This window comes from Helianthus annuus, chromosome 1 (assembly GCF_002127325.2).
Source record: "Helianthus annuus cultivar XRQ/B chromosome 1, HanXRQr2.0-SUNRISE, whole genome shotgun sequence".
Classification (NCBI taxonomy): Eukaryota; Viridiplantae; Streptophyta; class Magnoliopsida; order Asterales; family Asteraceae; genus Helianthus; species Helianthus annuus.
In genome coordinates, this window is record NC_035433.2 from 122613167 (window position 1) to 122637395 (window position 24229).

Below are 24229 nucleotides of genomic sequence, written 5' to 3' on the forward strand. Positions count from 1 at the left end.
AAGGGTCTGAATTCGAAAAAAAAAGAAACATAATAATTAATAACTAATAAGGGCCTGAATGAGTGAATTCGACCAAAAACAAAACATAACAACTGAAGTACTGAACAAGGGTCGATTGACGATTGACGATTGATGATTTGATGTTTACCTGAATACGTGATCGTGAGACTGAATTCATCGAACAGACTCTATGCGTGGTTGCCCGCGGTTGCGTGCAAGACTGAAATCGAAGAACAAAAGACTGCTGACTCTATGGCTTCTCTGCGTGCAGACTCTGTGAGTTCTTCGTCGAATTAGGTTTGTCTCCTACTCTCCTGCTATATGACGTTTCAATATCCACAAGGCACTAGTTGCCGCCCAACATGGACTAATTGTTTTTTATTAGTTTTTAAAATCGTTTGGGTATTGGGCTCACTAACCTAACCCCAATGTGCTAACTAATCTAAACCATATATTTTTTTTGTAAGTGGGCATATGTTATGTTAGTATTTGTTTAGCTATATCCTATTAATTTTTTTACATATAAAATATCGGATTTTTTTTTAAAACATTACGTGCCCTACGAAATCACGGGCCCTGGCCGGTGGTCCTCCCGGCCCCTGAACACTTGCCCGAAAGCACGACAGTGCAGCGAGGTAAAACCCGCTCAGTTCAAGAATTAAACTATCGATATCCGCCTAGTCTCCCGTCATCACCTGGTGCCACAAAAAATAACAAGAAGAGCAAGAATCGAACTTGGGGTACATAAAACACAAGACCTATACTTTACCATTTCACCACCAGCTCACTGACAATATTTATTTGATCTTTCTTTTAAAAGGATCTTATATTATGCTACTTCAGTAAAGTTACTGTAAAGTATACCCGATCCATCCATTAACCAGCACATCAATTTTTCATCCATCGTCAAAACAACGTTTTTTCATCAATATTGGATTTTAATAATCTCAACTATTCGTCATTGGTCGTCAACAGTTTCAACTTCAAAAATAACCACTGACAGTCCCAACTATTGACATATTGGCCACCAATGGACTCTGACTAACAGAACTCTAACGCCCTTAGTCTCCGATCGCCGGAAAACCGTTTTTGTCCAGAAAAAGGTTTCTAAAGGTCCGATCTAAGGTTACAAAGATGTTTGGGACGAAAATGTTGAGTTTTCCGGCGAAAAAAGGAGTTTTCCAGCAACTTTAATAATCGGGGCTTTTACTAGAAAAAGATTCCCAAAGGTCCATAATAAGGTTACAAAGAGGTTCGGGACAAAAATGTTGAGTTTTCCGGCCAAAAATGAGTTTTCGGGCCAAAAAACGTTTTTCCGGCCACTGGAGACTAACGGCATTAGAGTTCTGTTAGTCAAGGTCCATTGGAGGCCAGTATGTTAAAAGTTAGGACTGCCGGTGGTTATTTTTAAAGTTGTGTCTGTTGACGACCAACGGCGAATAGTTAAAATCCAATATTATAAATAGGAGATGGCTAGAGACGACCAACGACGAATAGTTAAAATCCAATATTATAAATAGGAGATGGCTAGAAAAGGCTAACCAATTATCGGAGAACTAAAATAAAAAAATGGGTTTTTCATCCACTCTGCCTATATATATATTTTTTTGTTTCTTAGCTACCATTCAAAAGGTGTTTATTTTCTTATACGTTCACTTCTAAAACATTTAGAAAAGTAAAGTAATATATACACACACATTAAACATGTTTGTGTGTGAAGAGCGTCCCGCTATCCACTATTCGTTTGTGTTTAGAGCTCGAAACCGAATGGGTACTCCAGTCAAGCAATCCAAAATCTAAGATTGAATCGAATAATTGGAAAAGTCAAAAGGATGAAAATGACAGTTGACTCATGTTTTTTTTGGACAAAACTAACACATGTCATTGATGGAAATGGTACAAATTTAAAATTTAAACCGAAGTGGCATAACTGGACAAACTACATGGACGAAATGGTAGTTAACTCTATTCTTTTTTTTTGAAAAAAAAAACTTTACATACATAATTCACATAAAAAAACCTTAGAAAAAAAATATGTGTATATTTAAGAAAGGGTTATTCGATTTTAATAATCTAAAGTTTCACCAATTGGCCGATAATAATCTCAACTTCAAAAATTCCCTCTAATAATCCAAACTTGTAACATTTTGGCCACTATCAATCCTTTTGTAACTGAGGTCTAACTCAGTTAGTTTTTTGCTGACGTGGCAAATAACGTGGACCATTACGTGATGTGGCATATGACTTGGCTGCTTATGTGGCACTATCACCACCACCAACCCCCACCCCCACAACCACCATCCCCAGCTTTATCCACCACCACCACCACTACCAACCCCCACCACCACCCACCGCTCACCGCCATTAGCGATCACTAACCTTCAGCACATCGTCATCAACCACTTTCAACTCCATCACCACACCAACTCAACACCACTCATAACCCCATTTCATGATTGCACATATCTATTTCTCTCTTTCTTCCTATACATACACAAAAACTAAAAAGTAATTTGAATCAATCTCATTCATCCCTCTGCCACTATTTCTAGAGAGAGAAAACGGTTTCTAGAGAGAGAAAGTGTGTAGAGGTTGTCGGAGAAGATGACCGGACCTTCGTCGGAGTTACAGAGATCGCTGGACATATGAAACCTTACGTTTTATCGTCAATCAACATCTACACAACAAACCAGAACAACAAACAGCTCTATCGACGACAATTTCCTATTGATCGATACTTCGGCGAACGTCCGATCATCTTCTCCCGCGACCTGTGTTTTGAGTAGCAGTCTCTGGTGCGTGCTTGCTAGCTTGTTTGCTGCGTGAACTTCAACGTCGGATCTTGCACACAGATGGAGATGGCAATGGTAGATGGCAGTGGTGGTGGAGATGGCGGTAGTGGTGAGGTAGTGATGAGAGTGCCAAATCATTCTCCACATCATCAAATAATAAAGTTGTGTGCCACGTCAGCATCCAAGTCAGCATAAACTAATTGGGTTATAACCCAGTAAGAAAATGATAGATGGGGGCCAAAATCTTACAAGTTGGGATTGTTAGAGGGAATTTTTGAAGTTGGGATTATTATCAGCCAACTGGTGAAAATTTGGATTATTATAATCCAATAACCCTTTAAAAAAATAAGTTATGTTTTTCTTTTTCATGCAACTTAGTGTATTAATAAAAGTACCACATCTTAAACACATAAACATATTTATAAGTTGGTGAATTGGAAATAAATAATCCCACCTAACTCAATTAGGCCGATAATAATCTTAAGTCAGTTATTGGCCGATAATAATCCGAACTGGTCAATTTTTTTTTTTTGGTAAAATAGTCCACCATTAAAATAGCTTAACGGAGTTAACTTTTTTTCCGAATTACAAACTGATGTTTTAGGGCTTTTGATCAGAACGAGGATACGAGTTGATTCATGTAAAAATTACCTCGAAATTGTGCTCGAAATGGCTTGATTTTTGTTAATTGGAAGTTTAAACACCCGAATTGAAGCACCGTTTTCGTGGGTTGGGGTAGTATTTCAAGGTAAGTTTTACATCAAATCGACTCGTATCCTCGTTCTGATCAAAAGCCCTAAAATATCGGTTTGTAATTCGGAAAAAAACTTAACTCTGTTAAGCTATTTTAACGGCGGCCTATTTCACAAAAAAAAAAAAAAAAAATTGACCAGCTCGGATTATTATCGACAAATAACTGACTTAGAATTATTATCAACTAAATTGAGTCAGAGGAGATTATTTATTTCCAATTTTCCTTATAAGTTTCAAATATTGAAATGTCTACGCCATGATGACATGATTTTTCATGCAAATATTAGTGTACTACTAAAAGTATCACATTTAAATACACAAACAAATTTACAAGTTTCAAATACTGAAATGTCTACGTCATGATGACATGATGCATGGGATTGGGGTAGTCATGGAAGCTCACATGAGATAAAATGTTGAATATTTAACTAAATCAACATAATCAATCAACATGTAAGCTATTATTATATTTTAACTAATTTTAAAACTTAATTCGATTTTCTATTAAATTATTAATCTCGATTGATTATGATTTTTTTCATATAATGAATACAAAGTTAGAAATGAATCAATGATATACATCTATCCGAAAAGGAATCGATGTTTAAATTGGTGACAAGTGGATCCAAAACAAAAAAGTTTTGTAATGTCCACGTGATGATGTATGGGGTAGTCATAAAAGCTCACATGTGATATATTATATCATTAAAAAAAACAAAGAGCATCAAACTCAACTTGATAATGATTTGAAGTGAACCATTTAATCTGGTCTTAAGATCTTTATTATCACCAACCCTCGATTTGTACTGATCTTAAGATTTTTTTCTCTAAGTGACCGTGTTGCTAGCAATAGTAGGAGATCCGGTAGGAGTAAAAGCGATGGATTGTTGGTTAGTAAAGAGTTATAAGTAGCGGTTGAAGGGAGACAATTACAAAAGAGAGTTGATTGTCATTTTCGTTCATTTGATTTGTTCAATTAGGGTTTTTATTCAGAAGGGAATGACAGCGCAGTTTGTTGGTCGTCTACCTGCTATCCTGATGTAATTTACCCTGGTGATTGGAATGAAATATAAGATTTCCCTTTAAAAAAAATTATACCAATCCAAGCCAAATTTTTAAATTTGTACCATTTTTGTCCCTAATATTCTTGAAATATGCCAGTTTCATCCAAAAAAGTAAAGTTTGTAAAAACTTTCTGGCATAATTGGACAAAGCACAGGGACAAAATTGACATAACATACGTTAGGTTTTTTTTTTTTTTTGACAGAACTGGCATGTTTTAACAATGTTAGGGACGAAAATTGTACAAATTTAAAATTTGATCTGGATTGGCATAACTAGGCAAACCACAAGGACGAAAATGACAGTTAACTCTACGAAAGATAAACGTGTATAGCCATCACCAGTGGCAGAACTAGAAGAAATATTCAGGGGTATCCCAAAGCACAAGAAGAAAAGAATATCGAAGCACAAATTAACCAAGAAATCAAACTATCAAAGCCCAAGAAGAAAAGAATACTCACAAACAATCTGCGAATTTTGATCAGTCGATATTGGTTTGAATTTTAATCAGTTCTGCGACTGTACTGCTACTTCAACTTGTTCGAAAATCGAAATTATGATCAGTTCTGCTTGACTGCTTGTTCGATTTTTTTTATCAGTCTCACACAGGTTACACTTTGTCGAATTTTGATCAGTTTCTGTACTTTGTCGCTGATGATGTTATGGAGTTCAGATGCTTGTGCCTTGTACGACGTTTGGTTTCCACAAATCTGTTGCCGCGCCTCTGCCCTTCAAACTTCAAAGGGTTATTATTTGTTTTGGGTTAAAATATTAGTTGGGTTGGGACTTGGGCTTACATAACAATTGGGCTTCCATTCAAAGGTTTATTATTTCTTTTGGGCTTGATGAAACAATGGTTAACCGGGCAGGGTTAACTCACTGGTCTCGTCAAGAAGGGTTAATCCCTTCCTCTCGAGGATCGCTGGCTGGATCACCGGTGGTTGATCTCCTGCACAAGGAAACAAGCCGTGACTCGTAACAAGGAGGATGGGGTGGGGGGTGCTCCTTGTTACCACTCTCCGGCGTGAGAATCAGTAGTTTGCTTGGGAAGCAAAGTAAGATAGTCTTAGTGAGAGAGTTGTGAGAAGATACCTCAAACCTGGTTTGGGGTTGGTATTTATAGCCGAGGAGTGGAGGAGGATGATGATGGATGGACTGACGACGTGCTGCCCCTTTTCAGGTGTGTCAGGCTCGTCGGTTATGGAGGTTACGCCACGTCAGTCCATTGCTTACGTAGCTCTGACAGGTAGCTGTCATTGGTGCCACTTGCACTGTGGTGTCAGTACCACTTGCTTGAGTACATAGGATGCGGTGCAAGCCGCATCGCTACGTGCGGTAACATCTGAAGTTACCGCGTCTCCTACTTGTGATCAAGGAATACGCGAGATGCGGTGCTAGCCGCATCGTCGTCTTGCCTGCATCCCTTGTCGTAACGAAAATGTCCGTATGGTGCGGTGTCAGCCGTACCACTACGTTCATCTTCTTTTATGCCTAAGGTAAGGCTTTCCTGTATTGATAGAAGTGTTCACTGGACGCGGTGCGAGGCCGCGTCGCTGTGAATACTTCCGTTTTCGTACACCAGATGTGATGCTATGTCGCATCACTCTACCGTTCTCCTGTTCCATGTAAGTCCTCCTTTGTTACTAGATAGATTGGATTCAACCCTTGCGTCGATGCGTTCCCGCATGGGCACAAGTGGGTTGTTAGCTAATGGGGGTTTTGATAAGGGTAATGGTCACTCGCGGTCGATGCTGACGCGAGATCTGGGACCATACCCCTTCAAGTCCCCCCAGTCTAGTGTTGCTGCCACATACAAGGTGTATGTGGGAGGAGTACTGGACTATGGTGTTTGGAAGGTAGTTTGGAGTCTGGAGAAGATCCTAGACCATGTGTGGTCTTTTCTGTATGTAAATGGAGCTGGAGGTCCGGAAGGGTCATCTGACGCCTCTTCCGTATCGGTGAAGGAATCTCGTAGGATGCGAGATTCTCAGCCGATTTATGTCACCAGGTGGTCTGCCACCTGTTGTTGTGCCGAAGGTCTCTTAGAGACCTTGTTAGTAATGCTGCACAAACTTCGAACCAACCTCTGAGGTGGTGGTTCGAAGGTATGTGGAGGTTTCCCATCCTTTAAAGGTGGGTTTTTCTTCATACCAATTGTTGAATTGGTGCATGAAGAAGAAAAGAAACTTTTGGACCAATCTTTGAGACTGGGATCAAAAGTTGTTGATGCTTGCAAGTGCTTTGCTCGAGCTCTATGTTCAGCATCGAGTTATGAGACGACAATCCCTTTTTTGTGGGGTTTTCGTGTTTATCGTCATAGCTCTCTAGTAACCGTATGTTCTTTGCGGTTACCTCGTTGCGTCATTGTTGGCCATGTTTGGTCGAACAATGTATATTCATACTATGGGTAAATAAACATGGTCATAGGCATGGGTATGCCCACCATTGTTTATTCTATGCGGCCCATAATCGGGTTAACAAAGTCATAAGCAGACTTGTTACCGCTGTTCGGACGCTTGTTGTTCGACAAGAGTTTATTTAGAGCGCTGTTCTGCGTTCGTTTTGGAGCCACTTACCTTCCCGCTCCAATACCGAGTTTGCCATGCAGTAGCATTTGTTCGGTGATGTGGAGTGAGCTTGGCTCTTCCGTAGCAACCACTCTGCGGAAGCTATGGTTATGTCCGTAGCTCCTCGTGAGTGTGTGCGGTTTTGTATTACCACATTTGCTCGAAGTGGGTGTGGGTCGGATGTAGCTCTTGAAGGTTCAGGAGACAGGGTTGCTGATGTGCGTTCGCGTGCATACCCTTCCTTCCTTTTGTTAAAGAAGGTGTTCATATACCCTCTGCGGTTGTGAACCGGGCAGGAGGGATTTGAAGCTTGAAGAGAATGAAGGCAATGCAGTTCCCCTGTGTCTGAGGTGCGGTTCAGTCCAACGGCCAACGCTGGTTCTGAGCATCTGACACACCTGAACGGGCTCGTGTGTGTCATGTCCGCGTATTCCACGTGTGCTCGTGGGTCGTGCGGATAGGTATTATACCCCCTTATAGTGTAGAGATATATGTTTTTACCTATTTTTAGGGGTATGTTAAAAAACGACATGCGGTATGGGTTATGGTGCGGTATACCAGAGAAACCGCATGCCGCTTATAATTGGATAATGTAGTCGCTTTTTGTTGCATACGTGGCTGGACGCACGTGTGAGTTGGTGGAAGTTGGTGAGATCTTCCTGGCATGTGCTGAAATGAAAGGACGTTTGCACTGTCCGAGGCATTAAATGCACTGTAGCGAAGAGTGTAAACGTCTCTTGTGTCAGGCGCGTGGGCGGCCACGCGCGCGTGATAACCGTCAGCGGAAACGGCGCTCGACACGTGGTGTCCTATGATTCGCTCTTTTTGAACGTGATCATTCGTTTTCTCCCTCCGCATTAATTGCGATGGGTATATAAGGGGAAACCGTTCGTGGTTTCCCCTCACCTGTTCGAAAATTCAAAAAATTTGCCGTTTGAGAGAGAAACTGTTATCTGTCTTCTCCGACTATTTTTTCTGAAATTCCGGTGAGGTTGCTGGTGTTTCCGTTCACCATCTTCTCTTTCTTTGATATTTTTGATGGCTGAACCATCGAATCCACACAATGTGGAGGGTGAAAACCCTGAACAGCCGGTAGTATCGGCTGATGAAGACGAAGATGATGATGTTGATGTTCCCGGTGGTGGGTTACCGGTGTTGAAGTGGACAAAAGGTAGTTTTAAAACCCTGATGGCCACTGTTCAGATGGCCAAAGACTGGAATGCTACTTACCCACAAGTGGGGGACACCGGTGCCGATGCTCCGGCCGGTTATATAACCTTGTGGGCGGATTTTTTCAACCACGGCAACCTTAGGTTGCCGGTGACGGTGTTTGTGGCGGAGGTATTGGAGTATTATCACCTCCATATTTCCCAGCTTAGTCCTTTCGGAATGTTCCGAATTCGGAATTTTGAGTACACATTCCGTGCCCATGGCCTGCCCATTACAGTAGAGAATTTCCGGCGGTTCTACCAGTTGACGGTGAACACCGGTTTTTTCTCGTTCACTCAAAGGCATGGGAGTCTGAAGTTGATGACACCCCCTAAGGGTGTGACAGGCTGGAAGAAGAGGTTCTTCTACGTGAAAACCTGTGCGGTCTATGCTAGCATGTCTTTCAGGAATGTCGATGTTGGAGTTTCCGATGAAGATATTCCTGTTGCTTCCGCGAAGACCGCGGACTGGTTCTCTAGGCTGCGGCCTATTGAACTTAAGAAGTTGGATAATGACCAACTGTGGATATTGCGGATGATGCTCTCTAGACCGGATAGGAAGGAAAGGCCCGTGTTGCGGGAACAGGGTGGTGGTAAGCTCGTTACCCTTTGTTATTTTCCTTATTTCCTAAGCCTTTGTAATAACCTGCATGTATGTATCAGCGGATGCGGTTGGCTTGTGGAGGATGTTTGAGCCTGATTTCAAGGGCCAGGTTGAACTGATTGCGGTTGAGCTGAAGAAAGGTTTCAACCTTGAAATTCTGAAGAACTTCCGTGTGCCGTCGAAAGCGGTGCTGGATGCCCCGGTTCCGGAAGACGCAAGAGGTATGTCTTGCATGGCATTAGTTTTTTCAGTTTATCCTTCTGACTGGTTCTGTTGATTGTGTGAATCCAGGTGTCCTTGCGGATTTGGGGAAGTTTGAGAAACGCGTCCCCAAAAAGACTGTTGAGAAGAAGACGGTGAAGAAAACCGTGCGGGGTCGTGGCAAGGGGAGTGTTGAAGGCTCAGCTGCCCCTTCTTCCGTTTTTGAAGCCGCAGGTACCTATCAATCTTGTTCTCGGGGATATCCCGATTACGTGGTAGTATCTGACACCCTTGAGGGTTTGGGTGTTGTAGGTAGTGGTGCGGCCGCGGGTGGAACTGCTGTGGTTCCCCCCGTTGTTGGAGAGAAAAGGGGACTAGAGCAGAAAGCTGCTGGTGGTGGTGAACCGAAGAGGCGGAGACTGCAGACCAGGAGAGTTGCTCCGGTGCAGAAGAAACCTGTAGCTACTGCTGGTAAGTATATCCCTTTTCTTTGTGTTGTATGTACAATGGGTGGGAAATACTCATTGAATACTCTTTGTATTGCAGAATCCCGAGATGCGGGGTATTCTTTTTTCGACATCCCTGCGTCTCCTCCGCACACTGCTGCCGCGGGTGCGGGTGTTTTGAAGGAGAAGGTCGCGCCTAAGGAGCCTGCGGCCCCTTTTTCTGGGCCAGTTCGTGATCCCCCTTTGGAGAAGACGGTGGAGGCGACTGCTGACCGAATTTTTGACACTATGGACTCCTCGGACAATCTGATCTCTCCTGATGAGGGTGACGGATTGAACTTGAGGTTTTCAGATGCCGGTAAGCAGAAGTCTGATGCTGAGGTGCGGCAGCAGGATGCTGAGCCGCAGAAGTCTCCTGTTGGGGAGAAAGGTAGCGGCTCGTCTGCTGGTGGTGCGGGTTATGACGGGCCTCCAATTCAGCCTGGGGAGTCTGAATTGGAGTATTATTACCGCACCTACTCCCCGGGTCGCAGTATGGTGTATCACCGTCCCCCCTGGACTGTTATGCAGGGGGATGATATTTCTAACGACCCTGCGGCATGTAGGGAGATTTTGGGTGGTCTGGGGACCCCGTTTGAAGTCGAGCGTGCCCGTGCCGCGCCTCGAGAGCTGCGTATTAACCAGCTTTCATCGATGCTGATTGGGACTTCCATTGTGGCTAATGCCATTTTGGAAGATTATAAGGTGCTGAGCCGCCGCGAGGAGGAGGCCACTCGTATGCGGGCGGAAGCAGAGAAGTTAGTCGAGGCTGCTCGTGTGGGTGCGGAGCAGCTCGAGAAAGACAAGGCTGCTTTTGAAAAGCAGAAACAGACTTCTGAATGGGCTGCCGCTGCCCAGCTGAAACAGGTGCGTACCCTTGCTAAACTTCTTGCTGATGAGCGCAAAAGTTGGAATGAAAAAATGTCCAATGAGCGCAAGAAGTGGAATGCATCATGGGCTAAGCAGAATGACATTCTGTTTCATGCTCGGCAGGAGCTGACAAATGCCAAGGCAGCGAATGCTACCTTGAGCCAAGAGAAGGCTGCGGCTGAGGCCGTTTCTGTTAAGGCATTGCAGGCGAAAGCCGATGCCCTGAAGGCGCTTGGAGAGGCCAAAGAAGCCGGGGCTCGTGCCTCAAAGGCCCTTGAAGAGGCCGCAGAGAAGGAGAGCCGTGCTTCTAAGGCTCTTAAAGAGGCGATTGCGGAGCGCATTCGTTTAGGCAAAGTTGTTGAAAGCCTGCAGGTACGTTTCTTTAACTTTGTTGCTTTCGTCCTTTATTGTTTTGAACATATTTATCGAGTGAACCGTTTGCTGTTTTTGTAACAGGCTGAGGTTCAGGCCCGGGAGGTCGCGGTTACAGACCTTACTGCCCGCTTATCTGCTGCGGAGAAGCGGGCTGAAGCTGCTGCTGAGGCCAAGGATGCCTTAGTGTCCTCTTTTAACCAGCTGGAAGCTGATCGTGAGTGGCTGCGGACTCACGGCATCGCGCGTGTAAGTATCTTTTGCCTTTACATTTGCTTGGATTAGCATTCAAGACTTATGATCTTTTTATTGCAGATTGTCGAGGCTATCATGAATGCTCCTGAGACCTCATCTGGTTTGGACCTGGTTAAGGAGCGCGCGCGCGATGCTGGCTTCAAGGCTGGTTATAACCGCTGCATTGGGCATATCAATGTATTATCCGCAGGCGGTTATACTGATCAGGCATCCGGGTTCCGTGATGTGGATACCGAGGGTCGTCTGAAAGCGGCCGTAGCCTCCTTTTATGACACGCCCCTTGCCTGTGTAGGGGAGCTGGACGAGTGTTTGGAGGTTGCGGACTATGTTGACCGCTTGCGGATGCTTTACCCTGATGTGGAAGAGGAAGAACCCGCTGGTGGTGCCGGAGGAGACGCGGGTACCAGCGGTACAAAATAGGGTTTAGGTTGGCGAGTGTGCCTCCTTTTTGTATTCCTCTTGTATAGAATAGGAACTTTATGTAAATTCCGTAAGCATCATGTGGATACTTGAATTTTTTGAATATAAAGTTTCTTTGTTCAGTTTGTACAAGTGTTTTTAATTCTTGCATGTCTGAACGTGTGTATGCGTAATCTTTACCCATTTATGAACGGGGTCAAGTATACTCCATACTTTTGTTGTATGGGTATGCACCAATTCTGTTATTTACCGTGTGAGGGTTTTAGAATTGCTTAAGCTTTGTAAAAGCTTATATTACCGGAACTCTACCCATTTGTGAATGGGGTCGAGTGTACTCCATACCTTTGTCGTATGAGTCCGCGTCAATTCCATTGTTTGCCTTTTTGGGCTCAGGAATTGTGTTAAGTGTTTAACAAAAACTTGTGTATCCGGCCGGATAAAACATGCAAGTCTGTTTGCCTTTTGCTGGCCTATTACAATATTTGTGTGTGGTTACCACTTTGTATGGGTATCACGAATGAAGATTTTGCCAATCTGTTTTTGGGATACCGCAAAGTGGAACACGCATTTGTAATAGTAATAACGAACAATAATGTAGAAAATTGCTTATTTATTTATTTGCAAATGGCCTGCGGCCCGATAGGTTACATAGAGAAATGTAAGAACATGGCTTACATATAACAGCGTCGAAGCTGTTGTGCATTCCATGTGCGTGCGATCGGTTCGCCTTCTAGTGTTTGCAATCTGTACGCGCCTTTCCCTAAGACCTCTTTGATGAGGTAGGGTCCTTCCCACTTGGGGGCGAGTTTGCCTGGGCGCTCGGCATTAGATGCCTCATTGTCGCGTAGGACGTAGTCTCCTGGGTTGAAAGTACAAACGCGGACGCGCGCGTTGTAGTACTTTTCAAGTTTGGATTTATATTTGGCCTCGTTGATGGCAGCGTTTTCGCGCCGTTCTTCCAAGAGGTCCAAATCGATCCTGCGTTCCATGTTGTTGTCTAGTTTTTCGATAGCCAACATTCTAGGAGAGGGGAGACCGACTTCTGCGGGGATCACCGCTTCTGAACCGTAGACTAGGCTGAAAGGTGTTTCCCCATTGCTTGTTTTTGGGCTTGTGCGGTGAGCCCATAAGATACTTGGGAGTTCATCGACCCAGCCACGCCTGGCCGTTCCCAACCGTGCCTTGATCCCTTCGACTAGGCTTTTATTGATACTCTCGACTTGGCCGTTCCCTTGCGGGTGTGCGACTGAGGAGAATATGTGCTCAATGTGTAGTTCCTCTAGCCATTTTTGAAATTCGTCGGCAGCGAAGTTGGTGCCGTTATCGGTGACAATGCACATTGGTAATCCGAAACGGCAGATGATGTGTTCCCAAATGAATTTCCTTGTTATCATAGCAGTGGTTGAGGCGAGTGGTTTTGCTTCTACCCATTTGGTGAAGTAATCAACCGCCACTATGATAAATTTAACCGCACCTGGAGCGTCAGGGAAAGGTCCCACAACGTCAATTGCCCATTTCTGAAAGGGCCATGCGGTTGTAACGGGGACTAAGTTGTTTTTTGGCCGCAAGGTTTTTGGAGCATGACGTTGACAGTCGATGCACTTGCGCAACTCTTTGACGGCGTCCAGGTGCATGCCGGGCCAGTAATACCCGGCATTCATGATTTTGGCCACTACCATGCGTGGTCCAGCGTGTATGCCACATATGCCCTCGTGTATCTCTCGAATGAGGTATGTGGCATCCTGGGGGTTGACGCATCGTAGTAGTGGCCCGAGGTATGACTTGCGGTATAAGATACCGTCTCCCATCTGATAATGGCACGCTTTGTATTGTAGTTTGCGTGCTTCTGATTTGCTTTCGGGAGTCACACCGGATTGTAGATATGCGATAATAGGTGTCATCCATGATGTTGAACCGTATTGAATGACGTTGACTTGGCGCTTGCAGGATTTCGATGCGTATCTCCTTTGCCAAGTGTTGGAAGCTGGTAGATGCAAGTTTTGATAGTGCATCTGCGGACTTGTTTTCGCTTCGATTAATATGGCGAATATTGAATGAAGCGAATTTGGATTTTAGTTGCAGTACTTGCTCGAGGTAGAGGATCATGATATCCCCCTTTGCGGCATAGTCGCCGCGTACTTGGCCTGCAACTAACAAAGAGTCGACGTGGGCTTCCAGATGTTGCACGCCGATTTTGACTGCTAAACGTAGCCCCGCTAACAGAGCCTCATATTCTGCCTCGTTGTTTGTGCTTTTGAATTCGAGGCGGATTGCATATGTGAGTTCTTGGCCGTCGGGGCTGACGAGTCGCAGACCTGCACCCGCTCCTTCATCGTTGGAGGCACCATCTGTGAAGAGTGCCCATGTTTCTGAAGAGGGTGGCGGTGGTGCAGGAGTTTGTGCTTCTTCGCATTCTTGGATGCGATTCACCGGTACTTCGGCGGCGAAATCAGCTAAGATCTGGCCTTTAATTGCGGGGCGCGGTTTATAATGTATCGTGTGCGCGCCCAGCTCGATGGCCCATTTCGCTAATCGCCCAGAGATGTCGGGTTTGGAGAGGATCGGGCCGATCCTGTAATTGGTTAGCACTGTGATGACGTGGTTTACGAAGTAGCGTCGCAACCGTCTTGAAGCGTGCACTAGTGTTAGCACCAATTTCTCCATTATTGAGTACCTTGTCTCTGGGTCGTTGAGCATCTTGCTGATGTAATAGATGGGTGTTTGAACCCCCTTCCGCTCCACAATCAGTACCGCACCCACTGCGTTGTCCGCGGCGGATAGGTATAGTATGAGTGGCTCATCTTTGCGTGGTGCGGTTAAAGTTGGGAGTTGTATCAAACACTCCTTCATTTCCCGGAAGGCCTGTTCAGCCTCTGCGGTCCACTGGAATTGTTCTTTCTTTGAACAGCTCCGCAGTGTCTTGATGAACGGATAAGACTTAGCTGCGTGGTTGGCTAAGAATCTGTTGAGTGCCGCTAGCCTGCCGGCTAGCCGTTGCATATCCTTCATCGATGAAGGCGATGGCATGCGCTCGATCGCCTGGACCTTCTCCGGGTTTACCTTGAATCCATCTTTAGTCACGATGAACCCAAGGAACTTGCCTTCTTCCATTCCCAACGAGCATTTCCCTGGATTGAGCTTTATGTTAACGCTTCGCAGAGTTTGGAATGTTCTTTCGATATCTGTGAGCATGGTATCTTCTTCCATGCTCATGACGACCAGGTCGTCCATGTAGATTTCGACACTTTTGCTTATTTGGCCGCGGAAAGTGTCGTTCATCAACTTTTGGTAGGTTGAGCCCGCGTTGCGCAACCCAAACGGCATTTTTGTATAGCAGTAATTTCCGGTGGGAGTCCGGAATGCCGTTTTGTCTTCATCCTCGATTGCCATTTGTACTTGATGGTATCCTTTGTAGCAATCGAGGAAACACTTCCACCTGAATGGTGCGAGATTATCGACCTTTTCGTCGATTTCTGGAAGCGCGTAACAATCCTTGGGGCAGGCTTTGTTAAGGTCTTTGTAATCGACGCACATGCGCCAGCCCCCGGACGGTTTTTCTACCATGACTGGGTTGGACAACCAAGTCTGGTATTTAACTTCCCGCAGGATGCCTGCGGAGAGCAGTTCTTCGATCTGCTCTTGCATCGCCTGATTTTTAGCTGACCCAAGGTGGCGTTGGCCTTGGATCACTGGCTTGATACCTGGCATGGTATTCAAGTGATGCTGCGCAATATCACGTGGGACCCCGGTCATGTCTGCGGGTGTCCACGCGAAGATGTCTTGGTTCCTGAAGAGGAGCTGCTTCAGTTGCGCTTTGGTGGTCGGGGACAAGGCGTGACCCAATGTGACCTTTTGTTCTGGGTATCTCGCGTTGAGAACCCATTTTTCTGGCTGGTCATTTGGGGTGGTGTCACGACCCCCGACCCCATCTAGCCGGAATCGGTGTTGTGAGCAGTCCAGTGGTACCGGTGATTATTTTGAAAAACATTGCAGCGGAAATTTCATCAGGACCGTGAGTTAGGAAAAATATCAGAGTTTAGAAACACCGGATTTTATTTAAATGGATGGAATAAATTCCAAGTTTTACAAAGGTAGCTTTTACTGAAAACAATATTTCTTAAGTTGATTTAATTAATAAAATAAGCCACTTCTTGAAGTCTTTTAGTGCCGGATCCAATCCTTACTCCAATCTACTGTAATTACCTGAAACGCGTTTTAAAAAGATTTTGTCAGCAGGGAAATACTGAGTGAATTATTCATTTTACTGAAAACGACACGTTTTATGATTATTCACAGTGTTAAGATCTTTTACGCATGTTTCTGATATCAACCAATTACCCACAGTATTTGTCACTCGACCGAATCTGTGACAGTGGTCATATCACCATTGGCTGCCCCAATGAATGACGTAAATCAATTAAATTAGGTACGCCCACCTAAAATGATTTAAACTGTAATATTGTGCACAATACCCCACATACTGGCTGCAATTTGGTGATTACATCAACTTAATCACTGGTATTATAATCTCGGAAAATGAATTTGGAGTATTGTAAATTAATCACAAACTGTGATAAAAGAATTTATAAAAAGAGAATAACTCACAAATCAGCATGCAGTATTTGAATTAACAAGCTTCATGGTTCAGGTTCTTCTGAGAATTAGCATCTATTCTGATTGTAAGTGTATTAAGACTAATAATCCTAATTTAGGAAAGGATGCACACAAAACAGAGTTAGTGATCAATACAGCAGTTACGATAACTTCCCGAGATCAAATTCTCACAATGAATGTCCAAGTGCAATACTTCAACTCATTTATCAAAATGACAAACGACAAAGTATAGTACTTCAACTCGTATATCGAATTATCGACAACGACAAAGTACAATGCTTCGGCTCATTTATCGGATTACCGACAAACGATAAAGCATAGCCCAATGTGGGCGGCACTTAGGCATTCCTTGGATATATTGATTAATCGGAAAAGGAATCGTAATAGCGATCGAGTTATTACCCTGATTGCGGCAGCGTTTCGAGGTTTGTGTGTGTTAATTGTAGTAATTCGACGATATCTGGGTGTTGGAATCGAATTTTACCGTCGAACCAACGCAGGAAATCAAGTGCCAAACCCCTCTATTTATACCTGAAATTTGGTCTCCCTCGCGTGTCACGACAGGAAAACATGGTCCTGGCGCGTGGCGCGACGGGTCACTTTTAATATGAGGTAGCCACGCGTCCCAGTAGCTTGGGTGAGTCGACGGTTCGAGAAAATTCGATTTCTATCAAAAACTGTTTAGATAATACTAACTAGGAAATACCCCCCCTGAGTTTTAGGGGCCCTGATCCTGATTCCGATTGTTCTGAAAATTTTAGGGTTCATGCAGTATCACTTGGGGGTCTCAATTAGGGTTTCTTATTGGACAAAATATAATAAAATAATAGTTTTGGTGAGAGTTGTTACAGGTGGGCCTTGCGACCTTGGTCGGACGTACTTCGTCCGACATCATGACGTCCCTGCGGGCATAGATTATCGCGACCCCCGATTCGGTTGGGAAACCAACCGCAGAGTGGGGACCGACGTAATCATATTGAAATCTCCTTGGGATTCTCTCCCGAGGAGTACGTCATATTTGGAGGTGTGAGGTAAAACCATGAAGTTTACCTCTTCTGTCCTTGTGCGGTTTCCGCTGGAAAGACGCACAGGAAAAGTAATCTGGCCCAGGGGAAAGACAGTTTCCCCTGCGAACCCGGTTAACGGGTAATCTACTGCTTGCAACCGATCTTTGTCCTCCTGGTCGAACTGGTTGAAGCATTGTTCGTAGATTATATCAGATGTACTGCCCGGGTCGATGAATAGACGCTCGGTGCAGTAGTGTGCCAGTTGGCCTGAAATGACGACGGCGCGCCTATCGCGCGGTCCGCCTCGGACTTTTGGAAAGACGACTTGTTCGTCCTTCCAGTCACATTCCGGCCTTCTTGCCGCTTTCCGCGGCCTGCCCTTGCCTCCGTGGATCATGTGGGTGGAAGCCACGTGCATGGTTCGCTTCCCGGAGGAGGTACCTTCGCCGTGAGGGGTAATGCGCTTGGTGGGTTTTTGCCCACCTGGCAAAAGATGTTGCAGTTTCCCCTCCTTTAAGGCGCGCTCAATCTCCAGTCGGAGACTGATGCAACTGTTGGTGGTGTGGCCCGAGTCCTTGTGGTACTCACAGTAGAGTGTGAGGTCCTGATTTTTCTTGGACTTCATTGGTTGGGCCGGTCGCAAGAACTGTGGGTCCGCAAGGAGGACCTCACTTGGCGACATGGTGATCTCGGTCCAGTTGCGGTCCCGAGATTCTTTCTTGGACGCCCGATTGTCTCGGGCGGGGTTGTAGTTCTTTGGGTCGAACGTGTTGGTTTGCGGGAAGTATGGTTTGGAAATATCGCGATTTCCAACGTCCCGGTTGCGTTTATTGTTACGCTTGGACCCTTGTTGGGATGTTTCGGCTTGGGGTTTTGCCTTTGCCACATGCGGTTCGAGTGACCGCTGTGTCTGGGCGTATTTCTTGACCGCAGTCATGACATCTTCCCATTTTTTGGGCAAGCCCTCGTGCCATTTGGTCTGCCACGTCACCTATCTCCAGGCATTCTTTATTATAACGGACGACGAATGCTTCGAGCGATTCGTCGTTCCTTCGCCTGATGTTCATGACGTCACACGAATCTCGTTCGTGGCGTCGCTGCTGGCAAAAATGTGCGAGGAACTTGGTACGCAAGTCCTCGAATGAATCCAGCGATCCCACTGGCAAAGAATCGAACCATGCCCTGGCCAGGCCCGTAAGGGTCTGGGGGAAAAAATTGCACCAAGTGGGTTCATCCCACTGGCCGTTGATGCCCGCGCCCATGAAGACGTTCATGTGGTCGTCCGGGTCGGTCGAACCATTGTATTTCCCAACGTTGAATGGGAACTTTGTCGTGGTGACATGGGCGTTGGCAATCCGCGTGCCGAACTTGGAATTTTCGGCCGCTGCCTTTGGCCTGTATGGTTCGTTTGTAGGGCGCTTTGCCGCCCTAAGGTATGTGTTGCGGGGGTGACTGGGAGGAACATAGTTGCGTCCTCCCGGTCTGCTACTGGTGTCATGCGAATCACCGCGGTAACTATGGTCGTCAGGGTCGGTATGACCGTACCCTTCGGTGTATGGTTGTGGGCCCAATCGGCTCTGAATGCCGGGGCCGCGTCTGGAGGTTGATCGCCTCCTGTCCTCGCCATGGGGGCCAAGGCGGGTGTGTACCGGTCCTCTGGTGTGGGACCCGTATGAGGAATCATCCTCGTTGAGGGTGTGGACCGAACAGTAAGACGATCCCCTTTCTTCACGCCGGCTTCTTGAAGCCGGGCGTGAATGGATCCTGCCGTCGTATTGTAAAATACGCTCAACAGGGGTGTGCGGTGCTGGGGGAAGCCCAGCTCGTATATTCGCTTCAGTACAAGCGCGGTTGTATGCTGCAGTCAGCGTAGCTGCCTGCTGCTCGTACCAGGCATGAATGGTCGTGCCTGGTGGGATCACAGATGGGAACTGTGATAAGTCATGTCCGAACATAAAGGAGGGGCTCCTTTGTGTGGACGTGCCAATGTGTCCGGGTTGGGAGGTCGAAGCATTGACCCCTACCGGGTTTGGGATTGGAGGGATTTGGTTATCCGCAGTATTGTTTTGGTGATCAGTCATGATCGTGAGAGGAAAAAGGGATGGATTAGAAAATGCTAAGAGTAGCGGTGGGCGCCAATGATGAAACAATGGTTAACCGGGCAGGGTTAACTCACTGGTCTCGTCAAGAAGGGTTAATCCCTTCCTCTCGAGGATCGCTGGCTGGATCACCGGTGGTTGATCTCCTGCACAAGGAAACAAGCCGTGACTCGTAACAAGGAGGATGGGGTGGGGGGTGCTCCTTGTTACCACTCTCCGGCGTGAGAATCAGTAGTTTGCTTGGGAAGCAAAGTAAGATAGTCTTAGTGAGAGAGTTGTGAGAAGATACCTCAAACCTGGTTTGGGGTTGGTATTTATAGCCGAGGAGTGGAGGAGGATGATGATGGATGGACTGACGACGTGCTGCCCCTTTTCAGGTGTGTCAGGCTCGTCGGTTATGGAGGTTACGCCACGTCAGTCCATTGCTTACGTAGCTCTGACAGGTAGCTGTCATTGGTGCCACTTGCACTGTGGTGTCAGTACCACTTGCTTGAGTACATAGGATGCGGTGCAAGCCGCATCGCTACGTGCGGTAACATCTGAAGTTACCGCGTCTCCTACTTGTGATCAAGGAATACGCGAGATGCGGTGCTAGCCGCATCGTCGTCTTGCCTGCATCCCTTGTCGTGACGAAAATGTCCGTATGGTGCGGTGTCAGCCGTACCACTACGTTCATCTTCTTTTATGCCTAAGGTAAGGCTTTCCTGTATTGATAGAAGTGTTCACTGGACGCGGTGCGAGGCCGCGTCGCTGTGAATACTTCCGTTTTCGTACACCAGATGTGATGCTATGTCGCATCACTCTACCGTTCTCCTGTTCCATGTAAGTCCTCCTTTGTTACTAGATAGATTGGATTCAACCCTTGCGTCGATGCGTTCCCGCATGGGCACAAGTGGGTTGTTAGCTAGTGGGGGTTTTGATAAGGGTAATGGTCACTCGCGGTCGATGCTGACGCGAGATCTGGGACCATACCCCTTCAGGGCTAAAGTATCCTTTTTTTGTCAGGAGTATCTCGTAGTTGTTTAGAGGTATCCTTTGTATAAAACCGACAAAAAAATACACTACCGATACAAAGTTGAGCCGTAGCCTATGCTACGGCTCGTTGAATGCTAGTTCCGCCCCTGGCCATCACAAAATTAGTTGGAGCACCATGTAGGCGTATGGTAAAGAACAAATGAGTACGACTCACTAGTGAATAAGAGATTATGTTCTAAAAATTGGTAAAAAAAAGTAGGTGGTTGAGTCGTCCATTGTTAATATACAACTAAAATAATAATCCAACAAGATATGAAAGTATCTTTTGTCAAGACCCGCTAACTTATAAACCTATTTTTAAATCTACATAACTGTTTATTACGAGACTAAAACCCTCAACCATTTTAAAGAAAACAACTTTTCATTCACCTTAATAACGTCACGCCACAAACACTGGAAGATATAAAAGTATGTAGCAAAGAATTCTTTTTATACTAGTAATCATATACAACTTTATAAATTTTAATGGTGCGTAATAGACTACTAGTCAGTGGCGAACTTAGAAATTATTTTCTGACGGTACGGATGAGGGGTTCAACCATATTTTCAAGGGGTGCGATTGGGTTTTTTGCCTAAAAAACCCACATTTTTTCAAGGGGTGCACCCGCCCACCCACCCTAACACATAGCTCCGCCCCTGCGATTATTTATGGTGTGTATTAGTTAGAATGGTGGACAAGTTATCCAATGATACTGGTACGATTAACCTAGTTATAATGGCGTGTTTAGTTACACCAATCATGAAAATGTGTGTAACATAAAATGGTGTGCTCAAGTTATATATGTTTGACGTATCAACTGTTGGGTTGTGAAGTCTTGATTGGGCTCGGGTTTAATGAAGACATGAAGACACAAGGCAGAAGCTCACCCAAATTCTCTCTGAGTCCGTTTAGTTTTCTTGTTCATTAATATTGTAATTCTAAATCTATCTCTATACATTTCTTGTAATATTAAGATTGTAATCCTAAATCTATCTCTATACATTTCTTGTAATATCCTCATCACGAGTGAGGCAGAGCAATAAAAGAATTACCCTGGTTGCAACCCGTGAATGTAGGTCAGCTGACCGAACCACGTAAATCTCACATTTCATCTTTGTTTTATTTTTCTCTTGCAGTTTGTTCGTGTTTGTGTGTGTGTTGCAATACCCGAATCTCTAACGTTAACTAACAATGCCATCAAAGTTGTCCATACAAACATAAAAACACTGTGCAAAACCATTATAAAGTTGCTTTTAAAAAACATGTGTCGTATCTTAGATACTTGTAATCCTTGCAAGAAAAATGACTTTGTACACTACATGTCTACGTATAGAGAGAATGATGCGGGATCGGAACGAAGTTTGCGGAAGATTTGAATTCTATTTTATTTTAATTATCATATCTTTTAATTATTTGAATTTCAATTTCCTAATCTTTTATATTTAGTTTCCTCACTTATATAAGGGGATTTAGGGTTTGTTATTTGATCAGTTTTTAATTGAATTTTAATAGAAAAGAACGTTGTTCTTGAACCTTTCGGTTCGCTTATCGTCTTTGATTAATCGATTGTTCTTGAGCCATTTGAGTACGCTTCCGATCCGTATCATTTGGTATCAGAGCTTTTGGTTTTCAAATGGCTCTACGTGGAAAAGAAGAAACTTTTGTTCGTAGATTCGCCGCCGGAGGCAACGACGGAGTTCCTTTTAATCCGCGAGGATATGGTGATCATTCTCGTAGATTCGCCGCCCGAGGCAACGAGATTGTGGACCATGAAAACTTTCGTGAATCATGTGATGGTTATCATCCCCGTAGATTCGCCGCCCGAGGCAACGAGGATCCTAACCTTATCTATGATTCTTCTCCCGTGTATGATGAATACGAGGACGAGGAGTGGTATTCTTGGGTTACCGGTGGTGATCGAAACTTATTGGGAGATGAATCGGGTTTCAAAAGTCGTAATGTTGAAGATGCCACGGTGGTTAATGGTGGTGTCATGTTGACTGATGATGAAGAAGAATGTTCGTTTGTGCGGGAGGTTCTTAGCGGGATTACTACACTTGATGAGGAGCCCATGAAAGAAAGGTATGCGAAAGTTTCTCTTATTAATGTTGGTGAGTTCGTGATGGGTAAAAAGTTGATTGCGGGAAGTGAAATTGTGTCTGGTGGCGGCGACGTGGTGGCTTTTGGTCGAGATGATTTGGTAAGCGGCTTTGAATCATCCCGGGAAAGTCCGCTTATATTGCCGAAAATTATGGGGGGAGTTGAATCCCAAAATATGGGATATCCGATGCTTTCGAATATTCAAATTGAAGATATGAATTTCAAAGATTCTTTTTCTAAAATTAATGGGAATTGTGGAGATAATGATGATTTGCCAAACAATAATGCAATTGATGGTGGAGCCACCATGCACATTATTCAACGTGTGTATGGAAATATTCATAACAGTAAAAATGGGCTAATACTTGATTCTATGGAGACACGGTTCTTATATGCTCCTTTTATCATCAATAAAGTTGGTGAAAATTTTGATGAATTTCATGGCTGCTTTATGAAAAATAACAAAGAGCTCCTTGGTGGGGTTGAGATATTTGGGCAGGACAAGTCGACAGTGAATAAGAGACGGTCCAATGCCCTATTCGACCCGGGTGGTACTTGTCAAGTGTCAAGCGAGACGACCCATGAAGTTGAACAATTTGGGTGGGTTGTGATAATCGTGCAAAAGGATTGGGTTGATGTTCCCTTTGATCCAGGTGGGTTTGGTTCGGGGGCAAAACTCGAGGACGAGTTTTTTTCGAAGACAGGGAGTATGATGCGGGATCGGAACGAAGTTTGCGGAAGATTTGAATTCTATTTTATTTTAATTATCATATCTTTTAATTATTTGAATTTCAATTTCCTAATCTTTTATATTTAGTTTCCTCACTTATATAAGGGGATTTAGGGTTTGTTATTTGATCAGTTTTTAATTGAATTTTAATAGAAAAGAACGTTGTTCTTGAACCTTTCGGTTCGCTTATCGTCTTTGATTAATCGATTGTTCTTGAGCCATTTGAGTACGCTTCCGATCCGTATCAGAGAAGAGAGAAGGAGAAGATAGAGAGGATGATTAGATATTGTACGTGTATGTTTTGTCACATTATCACCTCAAATTACCTCTCTTATCCGCCAACATGCCATGTGGTACAAAAAAGGAGGCACATTACAAAATGATCTCTAGTGACTGATACATCAATCATTAAGATAACAGTAAATTGAAATAGTCATCCGACAATCATGCCAAGTTATATATATTTTTCTAAATAAAAAATTGTATTTGTCAAGATATAAAATCTATTAATGAGTAGTTATAAGCATCCTTGTAAACTTTATTAATTTGTTTATATAGTTTGGATGGTGCACCTAACTTTGCCAATTACAATGGTATGTCTAAACTATGTGTTTTAACTAATAACAAGCGTATAATGATGTGTCACGTTTGATGCATGAGCTAACAGTGTGATTATAAAGGGGACAGGGCGCCCCGTGATAGCCCCTTCACCAAGGGAACACCGCCACCCATATGTTTGATGCGTGAACTTTAAAATGCGTTTTACATGTTTGTGTGATGAGTTGTTTTTAATGGTAGATGTTTGTGTGGTGAGTGATGAACATTTCTACTAAAATCCATCACTAGTGATGGAATAATGCTCGATGACATGACGAAAATTGATTGGATGTTGTGAGTGATGAGTGATGATAGACGCCCTTACCCCTAATAATATGTCCAAACCGTTACAAGGGTGCCTAGGTGTTTGACTTTAAAATCTACGAAAGCTTGAATCAACGTATCATAAGATCCAGGGCCGGCTCAAGGGTAAGCCAAATGAGGCTTGGGCCTTGGGCCACCAAAACTATAGGGCCTC